This window comes from Octodon degus, unplaced genomic scaffold (genome assembly GCF_000260255.1).
Source record: "Octodon degus isolate 3935 unplaced genomic scaffold, OctDeg1.0 scaffold00182, whole genome shotgun sequence".
Lineage (NCBI taxonomy): Eukaryota > Metazoa > Chordata > Mammalia > Rodentia > Octodontidae > Octodon > Octodon degus.
In genome coordinates, this window is record NW_004524758.1 from 12,358 (window position 1) to 26,388 (window position 14,031).

Below are 14,031 nucleotides of genomic sequence, written 5' to 3' on the forward strand. Positions count from 1 at the left end.
TCACGTGTTTGCTTTGTATGTGCTCTTCTGGAAGTATTTTTCTTATGGATTTTATTACTGTGCTTTTCTCAGTGATTCATGAAAATATTTCACAGACCCTCTCAGGCTGACTTTCCATTCTGTATCTCTAGCAGGGCATTTCCACTTGCACTCATGACTAATTTCCTTCTATCTGATCATTACTAACAAATCTAAGAACGCAGTCCAAGGCTTTCTTCTGAGTACTGCCGTAGTGAATCCAGCCACACACTCAGTGTCTTTGCTCCCTCGCATGCCTCACAGGATAACAAAGCTCATGCTATCCAGAATCCATCCCAGCATCTCACTTGGGCTAAGTTCTTCTATTTTAACTTCCACCTCACAGACATCATTGTGATGGAATTCTGTGTCCCATCTGCAAACCTAAGTGTGGCTTGTGACTCTAACTTCTCCTTTGTGTGCTCTGCCCAGCCAACAATCGAGCTCTCTGGATATCAATTTGAAAATATCCCTAGAATCCACCTCTACCTCTAGATTCCAAGTGTGATTCTGTTAGTCAAGGATCAGAGGCACCAGGTCACTGCGCAGCCTCCTGGCTGGGGCTCTGGCAGGCAGAGGAGCTTCCCTCCAGGCCAGGCTCCGTCCCCAAGCCAGGGTGTTATCTCCGTAAGGCACATGATGTGGCCAAGTCACTCCCTTGTTTAAAAGTTTTAATGGCCCTTATTACTGCCCAGTGTCCAGACGCCTTGTGGCTTAAAAAACTGCGTGTTCTGACCTCAGTTCACCTCTTGTTCCTCCTCCAGCGCCACATTCTCCAGGGCTGCGTGATCTGAAGGCACCAGATGTGGTGGGAGTTGTTGCCTCAGATAAGAAGCTGCATACCTGGTCCTAACCAGAGTGCGCAAGGGGGGAGTCATGAGAAATGGCACACAGGTGTGAGGCGCATTTTATATCAACTCAAAACACAGAAATATACGTTTATTCAGTCATGTTTTGAAATAAGGTCAAGATCTTTTCTTGGAGGGTTGGTCGATTAGAGTTGGAGTCACTTCTCTTGCACAATCTTCACCAATGAAGGATTATTTATGATTTCCAATTACAGTGTTTTTTTTTTAAGTCAAGGACTTGAGGGCACTTAGGAAGCAACATGAATGCATAATTCCTTACAGTTAAAAAACCTTGATTTTTCCAAAACTATTATAGTGTTTTTCCTCTATGCTTAATTTGACAACATTTTCTTTTTAGAATGTCTTTATGTTGTCCTAAAAGCATTCTTCTTTGAATAAAAATGAGGATGAGCTTCTTCTTTTTTTTCTTTTTTCTTTTTCAAATCAAATTGGTAGGACAGTTTCAATAATTAACACATTGCATACATTTCTCCCAGTGGTTAATTGCTGTACAAGATGTGGACATGATAGCCTATCTACAAACACTATTAGAACAAATCCCTCTATTCATTAAGAGAATGTAACTATATATCTATCCTAACCACTTTGAATACACAGATACAAAATGGACATTCATCTGTATACACTTTTTTGGTTAAGTTCCATTATTTGAATATTATAGGTGTGTTAAATCAGCAAAATAATCTAAAAGAGTTCAGAAGTCCATAATAGTATTGGGTCTTACGCTTCACTGGCAATGTCAGAAACTGTTGACCTGACTCCCCTACAGCTCAACATAACGCCATGGCTTTACTTCTTATATTTCATTTTTATACTTTTCTGCTGGGTGGTTAAGACCAAGGTAAAGCAGGACCTGTGCAACAAGATTTGTAGCTTTTTGGTCTGAGAAGGTCAGTGAAATCCCCTCAGGAGTTATCCTGAGATCCTGTACCTCAGATTGTAGAACCTTTGTCAGTGTCAGCTATGTGGATGAGTCACGGCCATTGCTTGGCCAGTGTGCTCTCTGTGAAAGCCTGAGAGAATGTTTTCTCTCCATGTGACTCTCCTTAAGCACACTCTACATCATCGATCACTTTCCTCTTTGGCCCCATAATCTCCTTGATCAGAAAATTTTGGACAATGCCGAGTTACATGACGGTACAGTACAAGTTCTCATATGTCCTGAGTCTTAATTGACCTTAGAAGGCTAGGGCCAAAATGTTGGCTTTCCTTGTAGCCCTCCTTTTCATCTAATTTTGGTCTGCAAACTTAGGTTGTTAACCAGAGGATGAGCTTCTTGCAAGCCCATTTCACAAGTTCATCTAATATCTATTTATATGATTAAGCTGACGCTAAGACTGGTATGAACAACTTTGGGAGAAAGCACTTCTGCCCCATGGTGAGCATGTAACTTCCTGGTGGAGAGGAGGCACATGCTCGCCCGCCGCGCATGCGCAGGGTGCCACAAGCAACTGTGTGCTTCACATGCAGGGGCTGTCGGTTAAGAGAATGTCTGAGCTGGGTGTGGTGGCACACGCCTGTAATCCCAGCTCTGAGGAAACTGAGGCAGGATGATTGTTGTGAGTTCGAGACCAGCCTGGGCTACAAAGTGAGCTCAAGGCCAGGCTGAACTACATAGCAAGACCCTGTCTGAAAAAGACAAAATTAAAAAGGAAAGAAAGAAAAAGAAAAAAGAGAAAATGTCTGTTCTATTTTTTTCCAAGCAGATTTTGGTATATTTTATACTTTATTATACATAGTGATCACATTATAATAGAGAATTTGTTTCTGCACATTATATAATTTGTGCCTTTTCTTTCCCATTCCTCTACTCGTCCTTCAACTTTTCTTCCTCACCCCATTTACAAAAGCTTTGTTTCCATATTTTCCTTTTCTGAGTATTTTTTAACTTTCCCTTGTTCCTTTCCCCCTCCCCTCTTTCATTCCTCTCAATATTTGAAATATTTTTCCTATTTCAAGATACCTATTATACATCTTGGTTCTTATTTACACTTTTTGTGCCTCACACCAGAGAAACAATGTGGCCTTCTGATTTCTCTTAAGAGTATGGTGTCAGGGGTCTGGTGGTTTGAACGAGACGAAGACGGAACCGGAGCCGGGCGCGGGCAGTAGAAGCGGTTCCCCTGAGAGCTGAAGATGGCAGTGAACGTATACTCAACATCAGTCACCAGTGATAATCTAAGTCGACATGACATGCTGGCCTGGATCAATGAGTCTCTGCAGTTGAATCTGACAAAGATTGAACAGTTGTGCTCAGGGGCTGCCTATTGTCAGTTTATGGACATGCTCTTCCCTGGCTCCATTGCCTTGAAGAAAGTGAAATTCCAAGCTAAGCTAGAACGTGAATATATTCAGAACTTCAAAATACTACAAGCAGGCTTTAAAAGGATGGGTGTTGATAAAATAATTCCTGTGGATAAATTAGTAAAAGGAAAGTTTCAGGACAATTTTGAATTTGTTCAGTGGTTCAAGAAATTTTTTGATGCAAACTATGATGGAAAAGAGTATGACCCTGTAGCTGCCAGACAAGTCAGGAGACCGCAGTGGCTCCTTCTCTTGTTGCTCCAGCTCTGAATAAACCGAAGAAACCTCTCGGCTCGAGCAGTGCAGCTCCACAGAGGCCCATTTCAACCCAGAGAACTACTTCAACGCCTAAGGCTGGTCCAGGTGTGGTGCGGAAGAATCCTGGTGTGGGCAATGGGGTGAGGAGGCCGCTGAACTGATGCAGCAGGTCCACGTATTGAAACTTACTGTGGAAGACTTGGAGAAAGAAAGAGATTTCTACTTTGGGAAGCTAAGGAACATTGAATTGATTTGCCAGGAGAATGAAGGGGAAAATGACCCTGTATTGCAGAGGATTGTAGACATTCTCTATGCCACAGACGAAGGCTTTGTGATACCTGATGAAGGGGGCCCACAGGAGGAGCAAGAAGAGTATTAACGCCATTGACCAGCAGAGCAGCGTCGGAATTCTTCTCTCCAAATCATGTGCTTCACTGTAAAATACTCCCTTCTACTATTCTTAGAGGATTCACTGGTTTCTTTTCAAATGCAAAAAGTACCTCTTTTTAAAAGTGCACTTTGCAGAATTTTCACTCCTTTTCCAATAAATTTGAGTTAGGAGCTTTTACCGTGTAGTAGAGCAGTATTAACATCTAGGTGGTTCACTGGGGAACACAGAGGCTGACTGTGGGGCTTACTATGCAGATGCTGGTCACGCTGACTGCTGGAGAAGGTGTTTTTTCTGTAATGCACTGAGATGCCAACCTCAGCAGAGAAATGTAAAAAGACTGAATTGAATTTTAACCTAATGTGAAATCTTGGCAGAGAACGTGTTAATAAATAAATAAATGCCAAAAAAAAAAAAAAAAAAAAGAGTATGGTGTCAAGGTACATCCATTACCTAGTAATGTCCTGAGCTTACCCTTCCTTATGGCTGAATGGCTGAATAGTACTTCATCATATAAAAGAATTACACATTTTCTTTATCCATTTACCAGATGATGGTCATTGGGGCTTTTTCCAGGTTTTAGTTATTACAAACTGTGCTGACATAAACATGGGTGTGCATATATTGTTGTGGTATGATGCTTTTAATTCTTTCAGGATGATATCAAGAAGGGGAATTCTTGGGTTGAATGGAAACTTTGGTCCTAGGTCCCCTTTTTGAGGAATCACCATACTAACTTCTATAGTTATTGCACCAGTCTACACTCCCACCAACAGTGGAGAAAAGTTACATTCTGCCCCCGCCCCCAGCCCTGGCATCATTTGCTATTGACTGATTTCTTGATAATTGCCTTTCTTTCTGGGGTGAGATGAAATCTCTCTCTCTTTTAATAATTTTATTGAGAAACAAATAGCAATGAGACAGTTTTCAAAACCAATCAGTAGGACAGTTTCAATAATAAATACATTGCACTTTATTGTCTCAGTGGTTAGTCATTGTACAAGATGCAGACATGATATCCCATCCACAAACACTATTAGAACAAATCTTCTTATTCATTGAATTAAGAGAATGCAACTGTATATCTATCTTAACTATTTTGAATATACAGGTACAAAATGGTCCTTCATTTGTATCCCTTTTTTTTGTTTAGTTTTGTCAGAGAAGGGTATTCCATTGTCATTTAAATATTGTAGGTGTGTAAATTCAGCAAAATATTCCAATATAGTGCAGTAGTCCATAATAGTAGTGGGTTTTCCATAGGACTGGCAATGTCAGAAGTTGTTGACTTGAGCCTTTTACAGCTCAGCATATTAATATGGCTTTACTTTCTTTACCTTGTTTTTATACTTTTCTGCTGGATGGTTAAGACCAAGATAAAGCAAGACCTATATAACATGAAATGTAACTTTTGTATCTGACAAGGTCAGGCAAGTCCCCTCAGAATTTATCCCGAAACCCTGTACCATACTTTGTAGATACTTTGTTAATGTCATCCATGTGAATGAGTCACAGCCATTTCTGGACCAATTTGCTGTCTGTGAAAGCCTGAGAGAATATTTTCTCTCCATGTGACTCTCCTTAGGCACACTCTATATCATCGATCACTTTCTTCTGTGGCTCCATAATCTTGATCAGAAAATTTGGGATACAACTGAGTTACATGATGTTACAATACAGGTTCTTCTATGTTCTGAGTCTTCATTGACCTTGAAAGGATAGGGCCAAAATGTTGGCTGGGGGTGAGATGAAATCTCAGCACGGTTTTAATTTGCATTTCTCAAATGAGAATGTCTATTCTATTTGTAGTGTTTTACACTTTCCCCTCTAGGTTTTGGCCTGAGACAACTTCTTCTGCTGGAGATCCTCTTCCCTGCCTACATTTCCTTGCTCTTTTTCATGTCTCAGCGCATATGCTACCCACTTCACAAGCTCTTTCTGGCTGCTCAGGACCTGGAGAGCAGTCTTACTAGGTGCTATGGTATTTCCTGTCTCTCTGATTGCTTTTGGCTGGGATCTGTTCCTAGACAGCATCTCCTCCTCCCTGTCATAACAATAAAGCTACCTTCAGATATTTTCAATATCCCAGGGCAGGCAAAACTGCTCTTATTGAGGACTGCTAATCTAGGTAACAAATGTTTGTTGAGTGTCCAAAGTGCTTCAGTTTTTGTATTGAAATAGAATTGACTTATTAACAAAGCAGCGCATACATTTAGGAAAGCACTTGGGTACAAGTTTACATAGTGTCCCCATCCTGCAAAATGCATTTCAGTGCATTTTTGATGAATGGTGCCAGTTTAGGAAACTATTTTTACTGCTTACAGAAGATTGCAGCAATATTTCATGTAGTTTTCAATATTCCTCATCCTGCTACAAGTCTATCGCCTCTTCATCCTTTCTGGAGAAATATTAGGCCCCCAGGGTGAGAAGGACACCCTTCTGGCCAGCTGAGACTTACCAATATGCTGACAAGTGACTCTGAACTTCATGTGCCTAGAGTTTATGTGAGACTTTTATGTGAGAGGTAGGAGCTGTGGGAGAGCAGGAAAGGTTTTTGGGGTGCAGTTAGCTTAGTACTCGTCGCATTCACCAATCTCCACTCCGTGGAAACATGTTCACCAAACTTTTAGGACGAAACTACTTGCTTGCCACTGTCCCACTTAGCTATGGTGAACTTTACTCATTACCTTTTTTTTTCTTTTTTCTTTTTCTTTCTTCCCTCCCCTCCCCTCCTCTCTTCTCCTCTCCTCTCTTCCCTTTTCTCTTCTCTCCTCTTGGACTCACCCCTCCTCTTCCTTTCTGCCTCCTTTTTCCTTTCTTTCTTCTTCCTTTCCACTTCTTGTTCCTCCTCCTTTTTCTTCTCCCTTTCTTTTTAATGCCCTTCTCCTCCTCTTTTTCTTCCTTCTCTCTCTCCCCCCCTTCCTTCCCTCCCCCTACCTCTTTCTTGGCAGTACGGGGAACTGAATCCAAGGCCTTTGCACTTAGCTACATCTAAGTTTTTTTTAAAAGTTTTTAATTTTGGGGGTAGGGTCTTTCTGAGCTTCTTAAGTTGAGTTCAAATTTAGGATCCCACCTCAGGCTCCCAGCATGCTGGGATTATGAGCACATACCACCATACTTGGCTTAAGAAACATGTTGAGCACCAAATATATACTGGACACTGGATTAAACCTTACACTTGTGTTTATATGATCTGCCTAATAATAGGCTTAGTTTTGTTGCACCTTAGCCTCTCTAAGGTACAGAATGATAAGAATCCTTGAACCCTGAACGCTGTCTCTCTCAGTTTAAGGGAACAGTGGGAGGTGATTAGAAGACAAAGAAGTGGCTAAAAGGTTGTGCTGCCGGAACAATTGGCCGTGACAGCTTCTGGGGCTCTATTGTCCCATCAGAATGTCTCGAGGCAGGGGTCTCATGGCAAGCAAGAGTCCCTCACAGATGCTGAGGGCTTGCTTGGCCTGCCAGCCCACACAGCGTAGACAGACAGACGTTTCAGGCAATAGTAGGGAAGCTCTGAGCCATCACAGAGCACTTCCTGAGGAGCTTGCTGTCCCTGCCAGTGACCCACTGGCTGCCTCTCTGGCTTTGCATTGCGGCACTGGCCTGCAGGGCCTGAGGAATTCTCCAGATGGAATTCCTACCATTAATCTGCCTGGGGGAAAAACGGGTTTGCATCATCAGTCCCAGGAGTCAGTGTTGCGGCTCTCGATGTTGTTTCCTGGAGCTGTTGGAAACAGCAGCCTCGATGACGAACCTCAGAAGGGCATGTTAGCTCTGTTCACTGATCGCCTACAGAGACGCAGAGAGGAATGCCTGCTGGACTCCCTGCTCTGGTCCACCCTGGCTTCCCTTTCCATCTCTGGATCCTTCCAGCCATGCAAACAGACACAGCATCACCATGGCAACCCTGGGATACACACAGGCATATGAAAAAAGCACAAGACAAACCCTGTCTTCTGGAGCTTTGCTAGGAGGATGGGGTGCGGGTGGGGGCTTTTTAAGCTTTCAAAACCTCCCTATTTCAATCCATTGATTCTCGCACAAAAGCAACTATTTCAATCAAAAATATGGTACTCTTTTTTTTTTTTCTTTGTTTGCTAAGGTGAAACAAAACTATGATGGATCTGAAGAAGACACTACAGTATGAGTGGAACCTCTGACTCCTAAACCTGCCCTTAAAATGGTTTGCCATATATGGAGGGGACACTGGGAAGCGCTCTGGGCTGTCCAAATTGGACCATTAAACTCCCATTGTCCTCTGTGAGTCTGTGACACTGGCCCCCTTTCCTACCTTTGTTCCTAGCTCTGGTGTCATCTCACCCCGGGGTGTAGAACTCCTGAAGCTTATGAAGTTGAACTAATCCTTCCAAGGTTGTCCTTGAGGAACTGGCCATGGCCACGTTTCACTGGATTCTGATTTGTGCATTTTTTTTCTCAGGTGAAAACAGGCAGCCTGAAGAATGTTCATAGCAAGACAGCAATGATGGGCTTGGTGATGGGATGGAAGGCTGAGAGGAGACAGGTGGGGGCACAGTCAGCTACGCCACACGGAGTGCGCTGTGATGCCATTCACGACTACTTGGTGATGGATTCCTGATGTGAGCCCTGCTCTGGTTCTATAGAGCTGAATGCTGATGTCAGTAAGAATGACCATAGCTGCTGTAAGGGAGAGATCTTTCTTCTGAGCACATATTTCGTAAAGGCAGTGTTCACGGCCCTTGTTAGAGGAGGGGTTGTGAATCTGAATGAATTACCTTCCATCAAGCCACATGTTTTCATCAAGTCCAAAGGTTTTTGTCCACCTGGCTTTTTGGATTTCCTTTCACCTGGATCAGCCAACATAAACTCCCACTTCTCAACATACCTTTTTCTGCTAGAATTATGCACAGCATAGTTTTAGTCTTTGAGGCAGCATGCAACTATCTTCTGTCTTGAGTAAAAGGGGCTTTTCTCCTTCCTCTTATTTTGTGAAATCCCTTGCTGTAAAGGCCGAACTCACGACCAGCTCCTCCTCACCTGCAGTTGTGACAGGCTTTGAAAGCCTTGTCAATGCTCCACTTTGGAGGCCCTTTTTCCATCTTCGTACAGCCACTTGCCTCCATAGTCTGCATGCCCCTTTCTGGTTTCCATTTGGTGGATTTAGCCTGGAACTGGCTGAACTGAAAGTTTGTTTTCTTCTACGGTTTTGTGTTGTACCATCTTATTTGCTTATTCCTTGTACATTCTCCTTTTCTATTTTGACCACAGAGCCCGATTTTATTTCAGATAGTGTGACGTCCAACTAAAAGCCATTTTGCGGGAAGTTTGCGGGAAGTTCCAGAAGCCAGGAAACTGCCGAGCTATAGATCAACAGTGAGGTGTAATGGCACAGCTGGGCAGGGCTTGTGGACCAGTTTTTTTTTTAAAGAGGAGGACTGTGATGAATATTTTGTAAATATTTTCTCCCAGTTATAGTTTGTCTTTGCATTTTTGCAGCAGTATCTTCCAAAAAGTAAACACACTTAGTTTTAATAAAGCCAGTTTGTCACTTTTCTCCCTTTGTACTTCATTTTTTGGGCATCATATCTAAGGAATCTTTGCCTAATCCATGGTCCAAAGGTTTTCTCCTGTATTTTGTTCTAGAGGTAGCCCTGAGTTTTCCGCCTATGGTCCACGTGGAATTAATGTGTAGATACAGTGCGAGGTAAGGATCAAGGTTTAATTTTCCTTCTTCCCTCCCTCCTTTCCTCCCTCTCTTCTCTTTCTCTCCCCTCCTCCTCCTTCTTTTCTCTTCTTCTGCTCCCTTTCCTCTCCCTTCCTTACCCCCTCCCCATCTCTCTATTTCTTCATGCATTAGGATGTTCAACTATACCAGAACCATGTAGTGAAATAACCTAGGCCTTAACCTAGCATTAGAGACCTCTACTGATTATTTTAGGGGCTCCCGGAACCACTTGAAGTTATGCACAATGCTTTGTGTGTGTTTACGTGTGACTTGGGGATAGGAAGTGTGAAAGCGAATAAGACCCCAGCTTTTATCAGACTCTGGAAGGGGCCCTGCCTCCAAAGAAGGTTAAGGATCTACAGTGTAATGGAACAAAGCCTTCTGCACCTCGTTAAGCCAAGGCAGCTACAGAAGATGAGAAAAGACGTCAAAGACTGCATGTCAGCTGCTTTGGAGTTCCTGGGAATAAAACGATATGCTCCTTTGGGAGTGAGCCTGTACAAACACACACAAATTATTCTCAATAATAATATTAAAGCCAAGGCAGTAAAACCTTGTTAAACCTGATATGAAGCATCTTTAACATAGCATATAATTCAAAACAACTGTGTAGTTGTTTTGAAGTTCATTCTTCTGGGCCACTATGTTTTAGATAGATGAACCCTACTGAGCAAGGGAGTTTGAAACTTCAGTAGAGAATGCGATTTTAAGAGGATTTCACAAATGTGGTCGAAGCTGGCATGCTGCATGGGAATCACAGCCTCCAGTTATCAGCGAGTTCTGATCGTCAGAAATCACCAACCACCTCCCTTACCTGGGATGGCACAAGGCTTTGAGAGAGTGAGCTGCTTACCTCCCAGACCTGCAGAATGTCACCTCACTGGTTACAACAGGGGCTCTTGCTCCCTGAGCTGAAGGAATAAAATAAGCTCCTCATGAGAGAATGCTCTGGACTTGCACTGTCCTTCCTTTTGCTCTTGCAGCTTCTGATTTTGGGACAGTTTACCCATAAGCTGGCCCCTTCTACTTTCTGAAAGTCTTCCGCTCAGAGCAAGCCCCTAGGGCTCCCTTAGGCATAGAAATCATACACCACCAAGCTGTGGGAATCTTGGACATCAGCTGCTCTGATTCTAATTTTCAGAGGAAAAAAAATTGAATTCCAGTAAAGCAAGGCGAGTCACCAAGGTCACAAGTTAAGGGCAGAACCAGACAGAGAAGATGGGTTATCCTGTCTCCAAAGCCTACATTCTTCCTATTATACACTCAATAAAAACAGTGGGGAAAGAACCCTACTATAGGAGATAAACTAACTTTTTACTTACAACTTCTGTAACACTGGGAAAGTTACTTAATCTTTCTATGATTTGACATTCTCTTGATATAGGGGAATGAAACTCCCAACCTGAAATGTGCCTGGGATGAGTTTATGTTCTCTAAAATTGAAGAATGAATTTTAGGAACAGAGATTAAGAGCAGAGTATGTAAATTGGGGGAAAGAAAGCTCCTGTCCTAGAGAGGGATAGAAGGGGGACCCAAGCGGGTTGCCCCGGGAAGCTGTCTCTTCTAGGGATTTTTGTAGAGTAAAACCATGCCATGAGGTGGGTCTGAGAGGGAGAACATGAGAACTCGCTTAGGTGGGCATGAGGTGGGAAACACTATGGTCAACCAGTGAGATTACAAGCACCATTGCTCAGGTAAAATTGATTAAATCCAGAACGAATGGGGAAGTAAGTCATGTAGCAAGTGAGCTTGAGGATGGGACAGGGTCTCTTCCTGTTGGGGGTTGGGTTAGTGACTCTTTTGGGCTGGTTCAAGGTGATTGATACCAATTTAGAATATCAATCCCTGATGCCCATCCCTAGGCAAGCATGTGGCTACATTTGTTTACTCTTTTGTCTTGAGGTCTGGCTCAAAGAGGGAGTGCCTGTCTCTTCCAAAGTTGCAAAGTCACCTTGTCTTCCGTCTTGTCTCCTTGAGGGCCTGGCCCGTCTCACTGCCTATAGTATTTCTACCTGATTTAGCTGCCTACAACACTCTTTTGAAAACAGATATAAGTATTTAGCAAAAATTCACTGAGCATTTATTCAGGATGGGCATATGCTTGCTGACTTTTGTTCTAGACACACAGTCACAAGTGAGACAAGCCATGTTCTTTGGCTTACACCATGAAGATTACAGCCTGGTGTGTGTGACAGTTAATGTAAGCATTTAATGAGAGGGTAGTCATGCATGTCAGAGTAGACATTTAATAAAGGGAATCAGCAGTTATAACTATTATTGCTTCTTCCACATATCCCAGGCTCCCTAAAGAAGGCCAGAGCCTGGGCTCATGTGATGTTGTCTCCGTATTCTACCCAGCAACCCGGATGCCACATTGTGTTTGTCCCAGCAATCCTGCCATAACCTGCCTTTAAACTCTCAAGCAGAGACCTTGCTGTGAACTTCGTCAACGTGCTGTGCACCAATCTGGACATCATCTTTGATTTCTCAGCCAGAGCCCTTCCTGAAGGCTGTTCGTGTACTCACGCTGAAGTAGTGGCCTCTGCTAGCCTCCTGCGCCCTGTAGCTGGGATTTCCCAGTGATCCATTTGCTCCTTTGTGTTCTTTGTCCTTCTGAACTGCAGCCACAAGGCCCTGCTTTAGTTCTATCTCTGGCATGGCATTTACTTCCTGGCCCTGCATGTGGACATGAAAGGTTTCTTCTGCCCTGCCTCCCTCGTTACGCTACCAGTGGTGCAATACCTGCTCACTCTCCATCAAAAGCCCTCAGAGTGCAGAGCACTGCCCCAGCTGCATCAGTAGCATCTTAGTCCACCCTAAAATAACAGAGTTCATGCATAGGGAGGAAAACCCACCCTCCCATCACATGTGGGCCCGGCCTTGGGTGGATGGATTGAGGCAGGAGAGGAAATGGGAGTCAGAGAGATCCATGCACACATAGCAGAGTTCTGAAATCACGCATCTCTCTTTGGACTATGAAATCTTTGAATATATTTTCCTGGTAAAGTGGTACCTTGGTTCACAACTTAATTTGTCGGATCATTTTGGAAGATTACATTTGTGTTTGTGTGTGAAGGACAGCCATGGTTGTGTTTTTCACTAGATGCAGTTTGCAAACCAAAACAAAAGTTGCCAAATACCTCTTCTTATTTCTTTTTTTTCTTCTTTCTTCTCCTTCCCCTTCTTCCCCTACTTCTTCTTCTTCCCCTTCTACTCTTTCCCCCTTCCCCCTTTTCCCCTCCTTCTGCCCTTCCCCTTCTTCTTTTTTCATCTTTTTGAGACAGAGTCTTGCTATGCAATTCAGGCTGGCCTTGAGCTCACTTTGTACCCCAGGGTGGTCTGGAAATCACAAGGGATCCTACTGCCTCAGCCTCCAGAGTGCTTGGATTATAGGTGTGGGTCAGTACACCCACCTCAAATACTTCTTTTTGTGAACCAAATTGTTTCCAAACAGAACCATTCATGAACCAAAATACTACTGTGTAGGGTGGTCTAATTCAGGACTGCCTTTTAATCCCCAGCTCTCCAAACCAAAAGAGGTTAAGGTTGTAAAACAAGCAACATAAGTTTAAGCGAGCGTATGTTTGTATTACAACACAATATCTAAATACTTTATACTTCTTCACCCTTCCTCTCTTAAAGATAAAGAAATTTGAAGATAATTGACAATCAGGTACTCATAGTCAACAATTATGAGCATTCAGAAATACTTTTCTAAGTCATTTTTTCATACATTAACTTACTTATGCCTGAACATAAGCTGGTGAGGTAGACACACTTATAATTCAGTTGAGCACAGAGGAAGGGACTGAGATGCAAAGAGGTTGAGCAACTGGTAAAGGTCACAGCAGAGAAAAGGACGCTGATGGTTGAGTCATCATGCAGTGCTATCTATGATTCACTCTCCACTGAATAATGCCCTCAGGGGGAATAGCTTTATCATATCCTGGACAAGAGCAGTAATTTAACAGGAGCGTATGTTCCGTCTACATTTTGTTGTCAGAAACTGTTACTAGGGCAGCAGTGGAATGCAAAGCATGGTGACCTGTGCCAGGCTGTGGATTTCTCCCCCTTGCATCTGGGCAGGGGCAGCAGCTCTTTCCACTCTTCTCTGCTGCACCTGGGCTGCAGTGTCCCCGTTTCCTCGGGGGCCTCTCTGCCCATCCAGCTGGAGAAGCCCTCTACTGCTCAGATGGTTTCTGTTCTAACCCATTTGCTGCCCAAATACTTGTAAATCAAAGTGTGCATGCACGAAGATGGACCACTCTGGCAAACCAAGGATCCAGAACTGGGCAAGTGCCACTCAGTTTGTTTCCCTTCCACAGGCTCCTTTCTTTTTTTAAAATTTATTTATTTATTTATTATTTTTTTCATAATTTTATTGATAAAGAAATAGCAATGAGACAGTTTCAAATCAAATCGCTAGGACAGTTTCAATAATTAACACACTGCATACATTCTTCTTAGTGGTTAATTGCTGTACAAGATGC

At 43.1% G+C, this 14,031-nt stretch overlaps 1 pseudogene; it reads left to right on the forward strand.

Moving 5' to 3' along the window:
* Window positions 1–2,953: 2,953 nt before the first annotated feature.
* LOC101582808 lies at window positions 2,954–3,828 on the forward strand (annotated as a pseudogene).
* Window positions 3,829–14,031: the final 10,203 nt, after the last annotated feature.